General features: G+C 36.8%; 1 protein-coding gene across 9 annotated transcripts in view; it reads right to left on the reverse strand.

The window, feature by feature from the left end:
• Positions 1–13,100, reverse strand: part of C8H4orf33 (chromosome 8 C4orf33 homolog) — a 583,530-nt gene that overhangs the window by 281,857 nt on the left and 288,573 nt on the right. For 7 of the 9 annotated variants that reach the window (XR_014813045.1, XR_014813046.1, XR_014813048.1 and 4 more), the window contains one exon: positions 6,713–8,987. The exons of 1 other annotated variant lie outside the window; for it this stretch is intronic. The gene's annotated coding sequence lies outside the window, so the exon portion shown is untranslated. Of the gene's footprint in view, positions 1–6,712; positions 8,988–13,100 lie in introns of those variants that run through there. One more of the 9 variants, XR_014813047.1, reaches the window with a different exon arrangement.

Here is a 13,100-nt window from a genome sequence, read left to right on the forward strand (position 1 = left end):
GCTCGGATCCTGCATTGCTGTGGCTCTGGCGCAGGCCAGCAGCAACAGCTCCGATTAGACCCCTAGCCTGGGAACCTCCATATGCCCATATGCCATGGAAGAGGCCCCAGAAAAGGCAGAACAATAACAAAAACAGGATTTACCAGTAAGATCAGTTTCAACACAAGTATGTGCCCTCTTAAAACTCCTTTTCAACATCATACTAGAAATCCTTGTTAATGCAATAAAACAAGAAAAGAAAATAAAAGATTTACAGATTGGGAAGGAAGACATAAAACTTTCTCTGTTTGCAGATGACACGTTCATCTATGTAGAAAATCTGAAAGAACAGATTAAAAACTCCTGGAACTAACAAGCAATTATAGCAAGGTTGTAAGATGAAATTAATATACAAAAGTTAATTATTTCCCTATATACTAGCAATGAACAAGTGGAATTTGAAATTAAAAACACAATATAGGGAATTCCCATTGTGGCACAGTAGTTAACAAATCTGACTAGGAACCATGAGGTTGTGGGTTCAGTCCCTGGCCTCGTTCAGTGGGTTAAGGATCCAGCGTTGCTGTGAGCTGTGGTGTAGGTCGCAGACTCGGCTCGGATCTGGCATTGCTGTGGCTCTGGTGTAGGCCCGCAGCCACAGCTCCGATTAGACCCTTAGCCTGGGAACTTCCACATGCCGCAGGTGTGGCCCTAAAAGGACAAAAAACAAACAAACAAACAAAAAAAACAGCAAACAAACAAACAAACAAAAACACAATATAACTTACATTACCACCCCCAAAAGTAAAATTCCTAGGTATAAATCTCAAAAAAATATATACAAGTTCTATATGAGGAAAACTACAAAACTCTGATAAATGAAACCAAAGAATAACTTAAAAAATGGAGAGTTATTTCATGCCTATGGATTAGAATACCCAATACTGTCAAGTTCTACCCAACTTGATATATAGATCAAAAGCAATACCAGTTCAAATCTTAGAAAGGCATTTTATGAATACTGACAAAGTGATTCTAAAGTTTACATAGAGAAGCAAAAGAACCAGAAGAGCCAACACAGTACTGAAGAAGAACAAAGTTGGAGGACAATGCTACCCAACTTCAAGACTTAACTATAAAGCTACAGTAATCTAGATAGCACGGTACTGATGAAAGAACAGACAAATAGAACAATGGTACAAAATAAAGTGCCCAGAAATAAATCCATATAAATATAGTCAACTAATGTTTGACAAAGCATTTAAGGCAATACAATGAAGCAAACACAGTCTCTTCAATAAATGGTAATGGAACAACTGGGCATATATATGCAAAAAAAAAAAAAAAAGAAAGAAAGAAAGAAAGAAAAAAGAATCTAAATAAAAATCTTACACCCCTCTCAAAAATTAAATCAAAATGAATCATAGCACAAAATTACAAAACTAGAAGATAACATAGGAGAAAACCTAGATAACCTTGGTAATACTATTTTAGATACATAGACCTGATCCATGACAGAAATAATTGATAAGCTGGGCTTCATTAAAATTAAAAACCATTGTTCTGTGATAGATAACATCAAGACAATTAGAAAAAAACCTACAGATCAAGAGAAAATATTTGCAAAAGACACATCTGATGAAGGACTGCTATCCAAAATATACAAATGATTCCTTTTTTAATGATTTTTATTTTTTCCACACAGTGTTCTGTCAATTTTCTACTGTACAGCAAGGTAACCCAGTCACACATAGATTTATACATTTTTTTTCTCACATTATCCTCCATCATATGTGACTAGATATAGTTATCAGCACTATATAGCAGGATCTCATTGCTAATCCATTCCAAAGGCAATAGTTTGTATCTATTAACCTCAGAGGATTCTTAAAACTCAATAATGAGAAAACAAATTTAAAAAAATACCATGTGATATCACATATCTGGTATCTAATACACAGCACAAATGAACCTTTCCACAGAAAAGAAAATCATGGACTTGGAGAACAGACTTGTGGTTGCCAAGGGAGAGGGGGAGGGAGCGGGATGGATTGCGAGCTTGGGGTTAATAGATGCAGACTATTGCCTTTGGAATGGACTAGCAATGAGATCCTGCTGTGTGTAGCACTGGGAGCTATGTCTAGTCACTTATGATGGAACGTGATAATGGGAGAAAAAAGAATGTATACATGTATGTGTAACTAGGTCACTATGCTGTATAGTAGAAAAAAATAATGTATTAGGAAAATTTAAAAAAATAAAAATAAATAAGAAATAAAAATAAAAATGGGCCAAAGATCTCAGTACATCTCTAGCCAAAGGAAAAAAAAAATATGCAGGTGGCATATAAGCCCATGAGAAAATAGTTCACATTGTATGTCATTTAGGAAATGCAAATTAGGACAATGAGTTGCCACTATATACCTATTACGATGACCAAAATCTGGAACACCAACAACATGAAACACTAATGAGGATGTGGAGTAACAGGAACTCTCATTCAGTACTGATGGGAATTCAAAATGTACACCACTTTGGAAGAGAGTGTAGTAGTTTCTTGCAAAACTAGACATACTCTTAACCACATGAGCCAACAATCCCAACTCCTTGGTATTACCTAAATCATTGAAAGCTTATGTCCATGCAAAAACTCACATATAGATGTTTATAGCAATTTTACTCATAATCACCAAAACTTGAAATTAGTAAGTGAATGGATAAATAAACATCTAGACAATGGAATTAAGTCTTAAGAAGAAACGAGTTAGCAAGCCACAAAAAAATGTGGAGACTTTAGTGCATATCACTAATGAAAGAAGCCACCATGAGAGAGCTACACGCTGTATGACTTCTTTCCTATGACTTTCTGAAAAGGGGAAAATGATGAAGACCATAAAAAGATCAGTGGTTATCAGGGTCAGGAGATGTGGGAGCTGAATACCCAGGGCACAGAGGGTTTTTAGGGCAGTGAAAATACTCTTTATGATACTATAATTATGGCTATACATCATTACACATTTGTCCAAACCCACTGAATATACAACACCAAAAGTGAATCCTTAGGTAAACTACGGACTTTGACGATTATGATGTGTCATTATAAAGTGTATCATTCTGAAGAGTGATGTTGATAATGGAGGGAGGGCTATGCTGCTGTGGGAGCAGGGAGAAAATGGGAAATCTGTGTTATCTTCCTCTCAATTATTTTCTTCCTATTTTACTGTAAACCTAAACTTTCTCTAACAATAACATCTGAAACAAAAACCCACATTAATATTTAAACATGCTAGGTCTTTCATGAAGTTTCATTCTAGTTAATTCAGTCTGTAAACTTTGGCCAAGTAGAGTATAGAGTAGAAATTGTTATTTGGTTTCTGTTAAGGCGAGAGGTCAGTATGGCTTCATGGCTACTCTATACAAGGGAAAAGGTATAATATTTACCCAATACAGTAGATTATATTCTAAAATTCAGAGGTTAGAAAAACCTTTAAATTATATACAGCTGTATAGTAACCTCAATAACCTAATAGGATCACTGACATAGAGTAATAGCATAAAATGTCACAATGTACATATAATAATGTCTACGAGATTTGTGGAAATTACTATAAGGTACTTTTTTGAAAAGTGATCAGAAAATTTAGTAAAACATGTCTATTCAATACCCTCTCCTCTCTTTTTCTTTGAAACCCCAATTTTGTTCTGTGGTTTAAGAGTTAGCAAATATTTTCTATAAAGGGACCAATAGCGAATGAACATTTTCTGTTTTGCAGGTAACATGGTCTCTGTTGCAACTACTCAACAGTTGTAGTGTGAAAGCAGTCATAGACAATAAGTAAACAAATGTGTACAGCTGTAAGCCAATAAAACTTTATTTTCAGAAACAGGTGGAGGGCTGGATATGACCTAGACGTAAATTTCTTGATTTAGGAAGCATGACCCAATTCCAGCTCTGCATGTCAAATCTTTTTCAGTAGAAACCCATCAAGCTGATCTTATTCTTTCGCCAGTAGTTGTTTGAGGTGGGCATGTGACCCAGTTCTAGCCAAAGAGATATAGGGGGTTGGGGGGTTGGGTTGTCTTCTGGAAAAGCTTCTCATTTCTGAGAAGGAAACATCAGAAAAGATCATCTCTTTGTGCTTTTTATTGTTATGCTTAGAAGTGATGCCTAGAACTGCTGCAGCTGTACTGCTACTGGGCTGAACATAAAGCCAGCACACACATGGAGGAAGCAGAGCTAAGAGACCCTCAGACAAGTACAACCCTGAGAAGTTCTGTTTCTTGAATTCTTGTTAGTAAGATAATAGATAATTCACATTGGTTAAATCATTATGAGCGGTCACAGCCTAAAGCAGCCCATCTGATACAGAATAGAGAAAAGATAGGAATAGTTCATTTTCTTCCTTGAGGTAAATTCAATATACTGCATTTTAATAATTTACCTCTTCATCATATAGGCATTAAAATTAAATATATAAAACATGAATCCCACTTTATAGCCTAACAATTTTGCTTGACCCTTTGAAGATATCTTTCCATCCCAAATATCAAAAAAAGTATTTAATTTAAATAAGAAAAATCAGAAAAGTAGAAAAATATAACAAAGCATCTTGAGATAAAACTGGTAGCCATAAATCACCACAATGTGTAATATCTCTATTACTTTACAAGACAAATTAATTACATGTCTATGAAAGTGAAAGTCTATTTTGATGAAAGTTTCTCTTTATTTCAGGAGAATATCACTTTATCCAAAATAGCCAAGAAATTTATTATAAAACATTGAACAGTTTTTAGCTCTTGGATGTCTTTGAGAATTGCACACTGGTGGAATACACCATGTCTTCTAGGGATCTAGAGTCCTCTGGAGGCACTAAGCCATTGGAGCTAATGGTATTTTTCATGGAAATCTGTAATAATATATATCATATTTCCTATGATATTTCTCCATTAAGTGGTGGGATCTATGTTCCCTCCTCTTGAACCTGAGTGTATCTTTATAACTGCCTTAATCAGCAGCATTTAGTGGAAGTGATATTGCTTGACTTCCAAGGTTGGTTCATAAAAAGCTTCTAAGCTGGTCTTCCAAAAAGTCTACCCAAATCTTCTCATCTTCCACTAGAGACTTCCCTTCAATTCATACCCAATTATCTCCCTCTCCTCTCCAGGAATATAACTATCCTTCTAGGTCACACAGTAAGGGGAAAAGTAAGCTAGAATGGTTCTTTTTATTTCTCCAAATCCATTGTTATAAACACTTTAACCTGCTACACTCCTGGCTTTCTCTTTTGATTCTCAAAAGTTTGTTAGGAAAGTTGAGGGGGAAAAAAAAAAAAAAAAAAAAAAAAAAAAAAAAGCAACACCAGAATGATTACTTCTTATTATTTCCATTCCCATGAAACAAGTCTATCTCTCCCCAGAGGCAAAGTAGGTATCCGTGCTTGGATAGAGGAAAGGTCCTGAGAGGAAGAGGAAAGCACAGATCATAATGTTTAAAAATAATCTCTTGTCACCTCTGTCAGTGGCCACAAAGAAACCAAGACAAGAGAGTTTAGGTGACTCAGCCCAATCATTCACATAAAAATAGAAACCAAATAATAACCAAAAGACAAGGCTACTGGAAGATCTACTGGAAAATAAATTGAGGTCACCTGCCTTTCAATCGGAGGTTAGCAGAATTATCATCATGTTTGAAAAACAAATTGTCTTTGAAAAAAATCCTCTGTCGAGGAGAGAGTGAGCTGTCAGGTAACCATAGAGGTCATAATAATTGCTTAGTAGAATAATTTCCAAATTAAATTTTAGTGCTGTAATTTACAGTTCCTGCTGATTTAGTCTGAGCCATATGTGAGACTGGCAAGAAAGAGATGTTTCCAAAAAAAATAAAAGAAAAATTAGGTTTACAGGGACATTGGTGTGAATTACTTTAAGTGCCTTATACCAAAAGCCATTCTGCTGGCATCACACATGACGAAGCGAATGAAACTTTTAGGAAAAATCTAAGTTGCTGATGCCGTACCCCCACCTCTACTGCCATACAATGCAGCACCACCCTGCAGCTTCTAGAGAACCAGGAATAGTAGCTGACCCAAAGCCAAGAAAGCAAAAGCTGAGAATGAATTTTAAAATAAGCCAAAATAGAGTATGTATTGGAAGGGAAAGGAACTTTATAGGTCATCTAGTCTGTCCTCCTACTCAATTTCCCGTAAATCTCCCTGACAGTTGGCCATCCCGCCTGTTCCTGCACCTGCACCCGTGGAGAGCTCACACTCCCCAAGGCAGCCCTTTCCAGTTTTAAACTGTTCAGCCTATAAAGAAAGGTCTCTGTTACTGAGCTAAAGCTTGTCATCCTACAATTTCCACTCTTTGGTCCTACTCAAATTAAGCCCCTGTCTGGATCAAGATACAAATCAAAGAAAACCAGCAAGGGGCACGTCATTAGAGAAGCATCAAGTCAGCTTGCTGTGTCAGTGTCCCACATCTCTGCTTCCTTCAGAGCTTGTGAATGTTATGGGACAAAGGGCTCCTTGCTTTCCTTCAAGTTTTAAAGGTAAAGGACAACTCTTTCCCTAGTGCAGTCCTCTGAAAGTGTTCATGGAGCCCAGCTCTTCTGGAAGTACACACAAAAATGGCTTCTGCTAATTATTTTCACTGCATGAACTTTCAAAAGGCTGTGCCAAGCAAATTGTGGGGAGTTTTCCTTGTAGCATTGCCCAAATGTAGATGGTTTAAATTTTTTTTTCATTTGTTTTCTGCTTTTAACATGGCCCTTTCCCCCAGGATATGTACCTTGAATTCCCTCTTGCTAAGCTATTGTTTATCTTCATAACTGTATTTTTAACTTGGTATGACCCTTTAAGAAACAAAAGTCTTTTTCAAAAGAAACCAATGCTGAATTGCAGATTTGAAAGAAAATTTTTTTTTTTTTTTTGGTGCAGTGGCTTGTACACTAGAATTAACACCACACACTCAATTGGGTTCACAAAATCAAAATCTAAATTACCTCTTTGTTTCATTATTTTGTTTCTGTGATAAGCTAGCTTTTCATTCTTTAGGCCCAAGAGGTTAGTGGCCTTATTTTACAGAAAAATCAGGAATTAAAGCAAAAGGTGATGAGCAGAATATCAATAGGACCCTGTTTTTACTCTTCCCCAGCACTAAAATGTTATCACAGCAAGATTTGAATGGAGAAAAGCTGCTGTAGGTGAATTGAACACTGAAGGTAAATCAAGAATTCGAAGAGTTAAAGGAACAGGCAAAGGATTACATTAAATTTAAGCAATTCCTAAAAATAAAATGAAAGAGTAGGCATATAATAATTCACAAAAGTCATGTGCTTGATTTACTCAACATCTCTGCAGTTACTACTTCTCATTAACTTACCAAAGTCAGCATTGCTCCTTAGGGGAAAAAAGGAAATTTTGGCATATCAAGGAATAAACAGAATGTTGCAGCATTATTCACTGAATCATTTTGGGGGTAAATTTAGTGCTGTTTTCATGTCTTTGTATTTTTTCTAAGTCTATGTTTGTCAATGTCAATTCAACCCTCCCCGAAAACAACAGAGCTACAATTAGAGATGTAAAAAAGCAGTTTGTGTGTAATTTAAATGCTGCAAACTGGCAATCTTCTCATGAAAACCACAAACAATTACTTCCATTCTCATGCACCACTGCATCTGGTTCACCACCATTTTTTTTAATCTGGGATTGCATATGAATTGATAGTTAATTTCATTGCTGGGGGGGGAAAGCTATATTTTTTTGACAGGGGTGAGTTATTTGCTTTTCAATTGTAGCACATTGTCATGCTTATGTGGTTAATGATGTCAATTATATAACCAACTAACCAAATAATATTCTTTTCTCTGCTTAACTCTATCAGTTTTTTGGGGTCACCAATATCTTGTGGTGCTCACTCTTTCTCCATATTGGCCTAAATCCTGCTGTGTTGAGAACGGTCAGCTATCTGGAGCACCATGAAAATGAAGAGTGTTGAATCATATCAAAAAGGAGAAATTTTGCTTCTATTTGATCTGACTTTGCTATCCTTTGCCATCCTTGATTAAAAGTAAAATAAAAAGACATTAATGAAAGTAAACCCATCTTTGAAAGATCCCCAAATAGGCCCGGTGCACTGAAGGGCACCTTCATTAAAGAAAGATTTGCAGGCTTCTTAAAAGACATGTATTTACATCTATTTAGTTTATATATGAAAAATCACATGTGGGGAAGACATTTGAATAAACAAAACCACAGAGATAATGAAAGCTTTTGGTACAACATTGATATGCAAGAACATCCCTCAGGATCACTCGAGAGGAAGGGAGCTTTAATGCAAAGGCATTAGTAATGGACTTTCTATTTTCTTATTAGAATTAACCTTGATCTGGAAGAAAAAACTTTTTTCTTCACTGTTGAATACATATTTCTCTCCAACTAATATATTCTACTAAAACCTTTTTTAAAAAGTGGCACTTATACTGGATTTATTATGCCTGAAATGGCATTGCCAGAAACAGAATAACTGAGAAAACTATTTATTTTTGAAGGAAACAAGTTGTTTCCAAGGATCATAATAGCATTATAGGGAATGCTAGAATTTCCTTCCCAGCAGGTATTTCCAAATAGGAGAGATTCTCCCCCCCTAAGGAAGTGTTTAGCCAAAATCTGCCAATGGCAGAAAAACGAACTAGATTATTCCTTAAAATTCACTCCAAGCCTATTCTTTTATGCTCCTAGTTTCCAATTGCTAGTTCTTAAAATCAGAGCAGCAAGTAGAAAATGTGATTTATTAGCAAGATAGAAGCACAGCCTGATACAACTTCACATATATTTTAATATTTTAATTTTGAATTCTAATTTGAACTCAATGCCATATCATCCCATTGTGCTATCTGCCTTTTTCACTAGCTTGGTAGGACATAGTATATGAGGAAAATAGACTTACACATATATTCCAAAGTTTGTCTGATGCAGTGATTCCTTCAAAGGCTTGACAGCTACTGGCTGTTTAAACAGTAAAAAATAAAATAAAATAAAATAAAATAAATAATTAGAAGTTAAATTAAAAACTGGAGCAAAGTGTTGTCATTCCTAGACTTGATCCCTAAAGCAGAAGGGCCCCTACCTTTGACATTTTTAATCAACATGAGTATTTATTGAATCATGCTGTTGGGAATGTCAGTACAATATAAAGCTCAGTCCTTGCACTCAAACAACTTATAGCCTTAAAGCTAAGACTCTCCCACCTTACTGGGTATTTCATAAACCCAGCCCCAGTGCCACTCCTCCCAACTAGATATATATTTCAAATAGAACCTTAGAGCTTCATTCAGAAGAACTAAAAATACAAGTTACATGGGGAAGCTACTAGAATAACTAAAAAAATAGAAGTAAAAGTATCCATGGTTGTGAAGCCCAGGGAAGATTATTTTAGGATTTTCATCCACTAGGATCTCTAACTGATATCAGGCTAATGTTAGGATGCAAATACCCAACTCTTGCCACTTCTTCAAGACCTACCCAGTCTTGGGCACATCACTGTTCCAAAGGTTAATGATGTTAAGTCAAGAATTCTGACTCCATATTTGCATCTGGAATTCACTCCACCATAATCTTCAAAAGGAAATTATCAAGATCCCTAGTCAGAAGTGACTCTTTTAGTATCTTAAAGATACTTTATGTACCTACAATTGCCCTGTAACTTAAATCTGGGAAAGAAATGGCTAGAGGCATTCTTCACTGAGGCAAATCCAACAGTTTATATGAGATGATTTTATTTCCCAGTATTTTCTCGTTAACAGTTGCTAATGCACTTCCAATGAATACAAGCGCAATGATTTTTAAAACTTACAAATATGTCACCTGTGTTGAGTATGCAGTGTTTATAAAGAACATAAGACATAAGCTTTGCCCTTTAAGAGTTGATGTTTAACTGTCTAAAATATTTTCATTAATCCTTTTCAATGTCCAAAACATATGCTTGTATGGAGTCTAAGGACATATCATAACTTGTTATATTGTTATTTGTTTACCTGAATTAATTTTATAATTCTTTGATGCTATGGTTTGCATCTTGCTTATTTTTTTAAACTCTGTAGAATCTTACACACTGATTTCCTCATAACAGTTGTTCAATAAATACTTGTCTTTAATTATTCACCACCACAGAGATCTTGATAGGGCTACAGAGAAAAAAGATTCACCTTGCCAGACTGTTTTGTAAACATAAACTCTTTATATAGATGACAATTTTAAGTGCTTTCTCGACATGTCTGACATTGGCACTCAACCTGGGTTGGCATCCAGCTTTGTCACTGCATACTATCTCATGTGTTTCTGTTCCTTCAAATAAAAGCCCTACTTATATCTTGTTGCTTTTTTAACTCAGGAACAGTTCAGGGTTTATCTTGCTGGGATACATTTTTCACCTATTTCACAGATAAAATCGATCAGTTTCAGGAGGAGTTCAGTAGCTCTGTGGGAGCAGTGTGAAAGCCCACGGTGGGAGACACAGTATTTTCACTTTCTGCCTTCCACACACTTTTTCCTGCCAAACTTTTTAGTAGGTTCTACAATAACACCCAGTCCTGCTTTGGAGAAAATGATAGCTTTACCTAAAGATAGCAAGATGTGGCTACTTATCATGGCAAAGAATGTTAGCAGTACTAAAAGAAGAAAAGTTGCCAACATTATTTACAAATATGCATGTGATATTTCAACAACATAGGTCTGGAAAGCAAAATAATTAACCAAAAACAAGCTCCAAATAATACAAGTCAGAATTCAGTGGAGCTTGAGTTAATTAGAAAGTTTGCAGTGAAGGCTGAATGACACTGTCAACTTGGAAGTTGTTAAGTACTGAGCTGAAATTCTATGCTGGCTTTCTTTTCTGACAAAACATAATCACCTTTCTACTTCCTCCAAGTTACACAGCCAAGAGAAGCCACAGAAAATCCCAGAAGACTGGGACCTCATTAAGAGATAGCTTTGTGGACAAAATATTTTCAAGAGCTGGCCACCTCCATAACACTAAGATACAGGAATATCACACATCTGGCTAAATTCCGACATACACATTCATTTATATTCAAAAATTACTTAAGCAACAATACTCACACTGCAGTGAAAAAATAAAATAAAATAAAAATTAAAAAATTAATAACCAGGAGTTCCCGTCGTGGCTCAGTGGTTAACGAATCCGACTAGGAACCATGAGGTTGCGGGTTCAATCCCTGCCCTTGCTTAGTGGGTTAACGATCCGGTGTTGCTGTGAGCTGTGGTGTAGGTCGAAGACGCGGCTCAGATCCCGTGTTGCTGTGGCTCTGGCGTAGGCCAGTGGCTACAGCTCCAATTGGACCCCTAGCCTGGGAATCTCCATATGCCGCAGGAGTGGCCCAAGAAATAGCAAAAAGACAAAAACAAAAACAAACAAAAACAAACAAACAAACAAAAAAATTAATAATAAGTAGGAAATTCACTCTGACAGAATGACTCCTTTTTTTTTTTTTTTTTTTTTTTTTGGTCTTTTTAGGGCTGCACCCATGGCATATGGAAATTCCCAGGCTCGGGGTTGATTGAAGCTACAGCTCCTGGCCTACACTGCAGCCACAGCAACATGGGATCTGACAGCGTCTGCAACCTACACTACAGCTCACAGCAACGCCGGATCCCTGACCCACTGAGCGAGGCCAAGGATCTAACCCTCTTCCTCATGGATACTAGTTGGGTTTGTTATTGCTAAGCCACATAGGGAACTCCCAGAATGACTCTTTAACTTGTAGTCACAAACTTGTTTTTTTTTTTAGTAACACTTAGTCATTGTCTGTTCCTCCAAGGCTAGAAGATCTGTGGGCCCTTCCAGTTCTAAAAGGCACATTTCCAAGAACTGGATTCCAGACCATACCATCTGCTACTGTTGTTTCACAGAAGCCCACAGTGATGGTCTCCAAGTCAAACCAAGGCTTCAGTTTTTTGGTTTTTTTTTTAAACACCACAATAACACACCAATGAACCTCAAACATCTTATCACAAAGAGTTTTGTGACTTACAAAGAAGAGTATATATCATATTGGACTGGAAAAGTTTTTTCTTAATGTAGTTTATCTTTCATAATTAGGAGTTACACATGAAGTTAGCTTTATGGGATGAAAGAAGCATGAAATTGGGAACACCTGCCTGGACTAGTTATAGGAGAGAGAAATAAATGTCTTTTGAATGTTTATGTTTTTGCTCTTATTTGTTTGAGCAGCTGGCCTGCCCTTACTAGTTAGAGCCGAGCTTTCAGAAAGGGGGTTATAATGATATATACTCTCCCCATAGCCCAATCTGAGAATCTAATTCAAGTCTTTTCCACATGATATGGACATGTAGACAGAGATTTGGAAAGTTCACCGATGATAGCATGTGTGGTATAATGATATTGACGGTCAAGTGGTCCAGAGTAACTGGAAGGAAAAAAACAAGAGCAAATCTCAGCATTCCCACTAACCACCCTCTACTCTGCAGAAAAGATGTAAATAGCCAGCACTGCTCCAGCAAACAGCCTTGATTTGACTCACCCTCACTTTGAGTTCCCAGTTGAAAATGGATTATTTTCCGTAAACAAACTGGGTTTTTCTCCCTGTGACTTTTGCCCAAACTCATTTCGTGTTTCTGAACAGCTCTAACCTATTTAAATGGGATGAAAACAAAAACATAAATTATAAAAAAGCTCAGCTTTACAAAGTCTTTTTTTTTCCTTTTTCACCTCCCGCCTCCTCGGCCAGGGACCCAGGGATTGACGAATCCTGGCCAGAGCTGTGACCTATGTGCGCCACAGCTCCAGCAATGCTGGATCCTTAATCCACTGCCCTGGGTCGGGGATCAAACCAGCATCTGCACAGAGACAAGCCTGATGGTTAACTCACTGTGCCACAGCGGGAACTCAACAAAGTCTTCTTGATGTGTATACATAAGTCAGAGGAGTAGGACATACACAGAGGGCAGAATTAGAATGAGAAAGGAAATCTATGTAGAGGTACTCAGAGAATGCGCTCTGGCTTACTCCCTTGTTGATCTTATTGACATTGTCTAGGCACATCCTGTTATAGCATATCTATCTTTCCATTACCAACCATA

The sequence above is a fragment of the Sus scrofa genome, chromosome 8, assembly GCF_054392235.1.
Source record: "Sus scrofa isolate SSC_HxYL_T2T_F1_AM1 chromosome 8, Sscrofa_HxYL_maternal_Yorkshire_Landrace_v2.0, whole genome shotgun sequence".
Lineage (NCBI taxonomy): Eukaryota > Metazoa > Chordata > Mammalia > Artiodactyla > Suidae > Sus > Sus scrofa.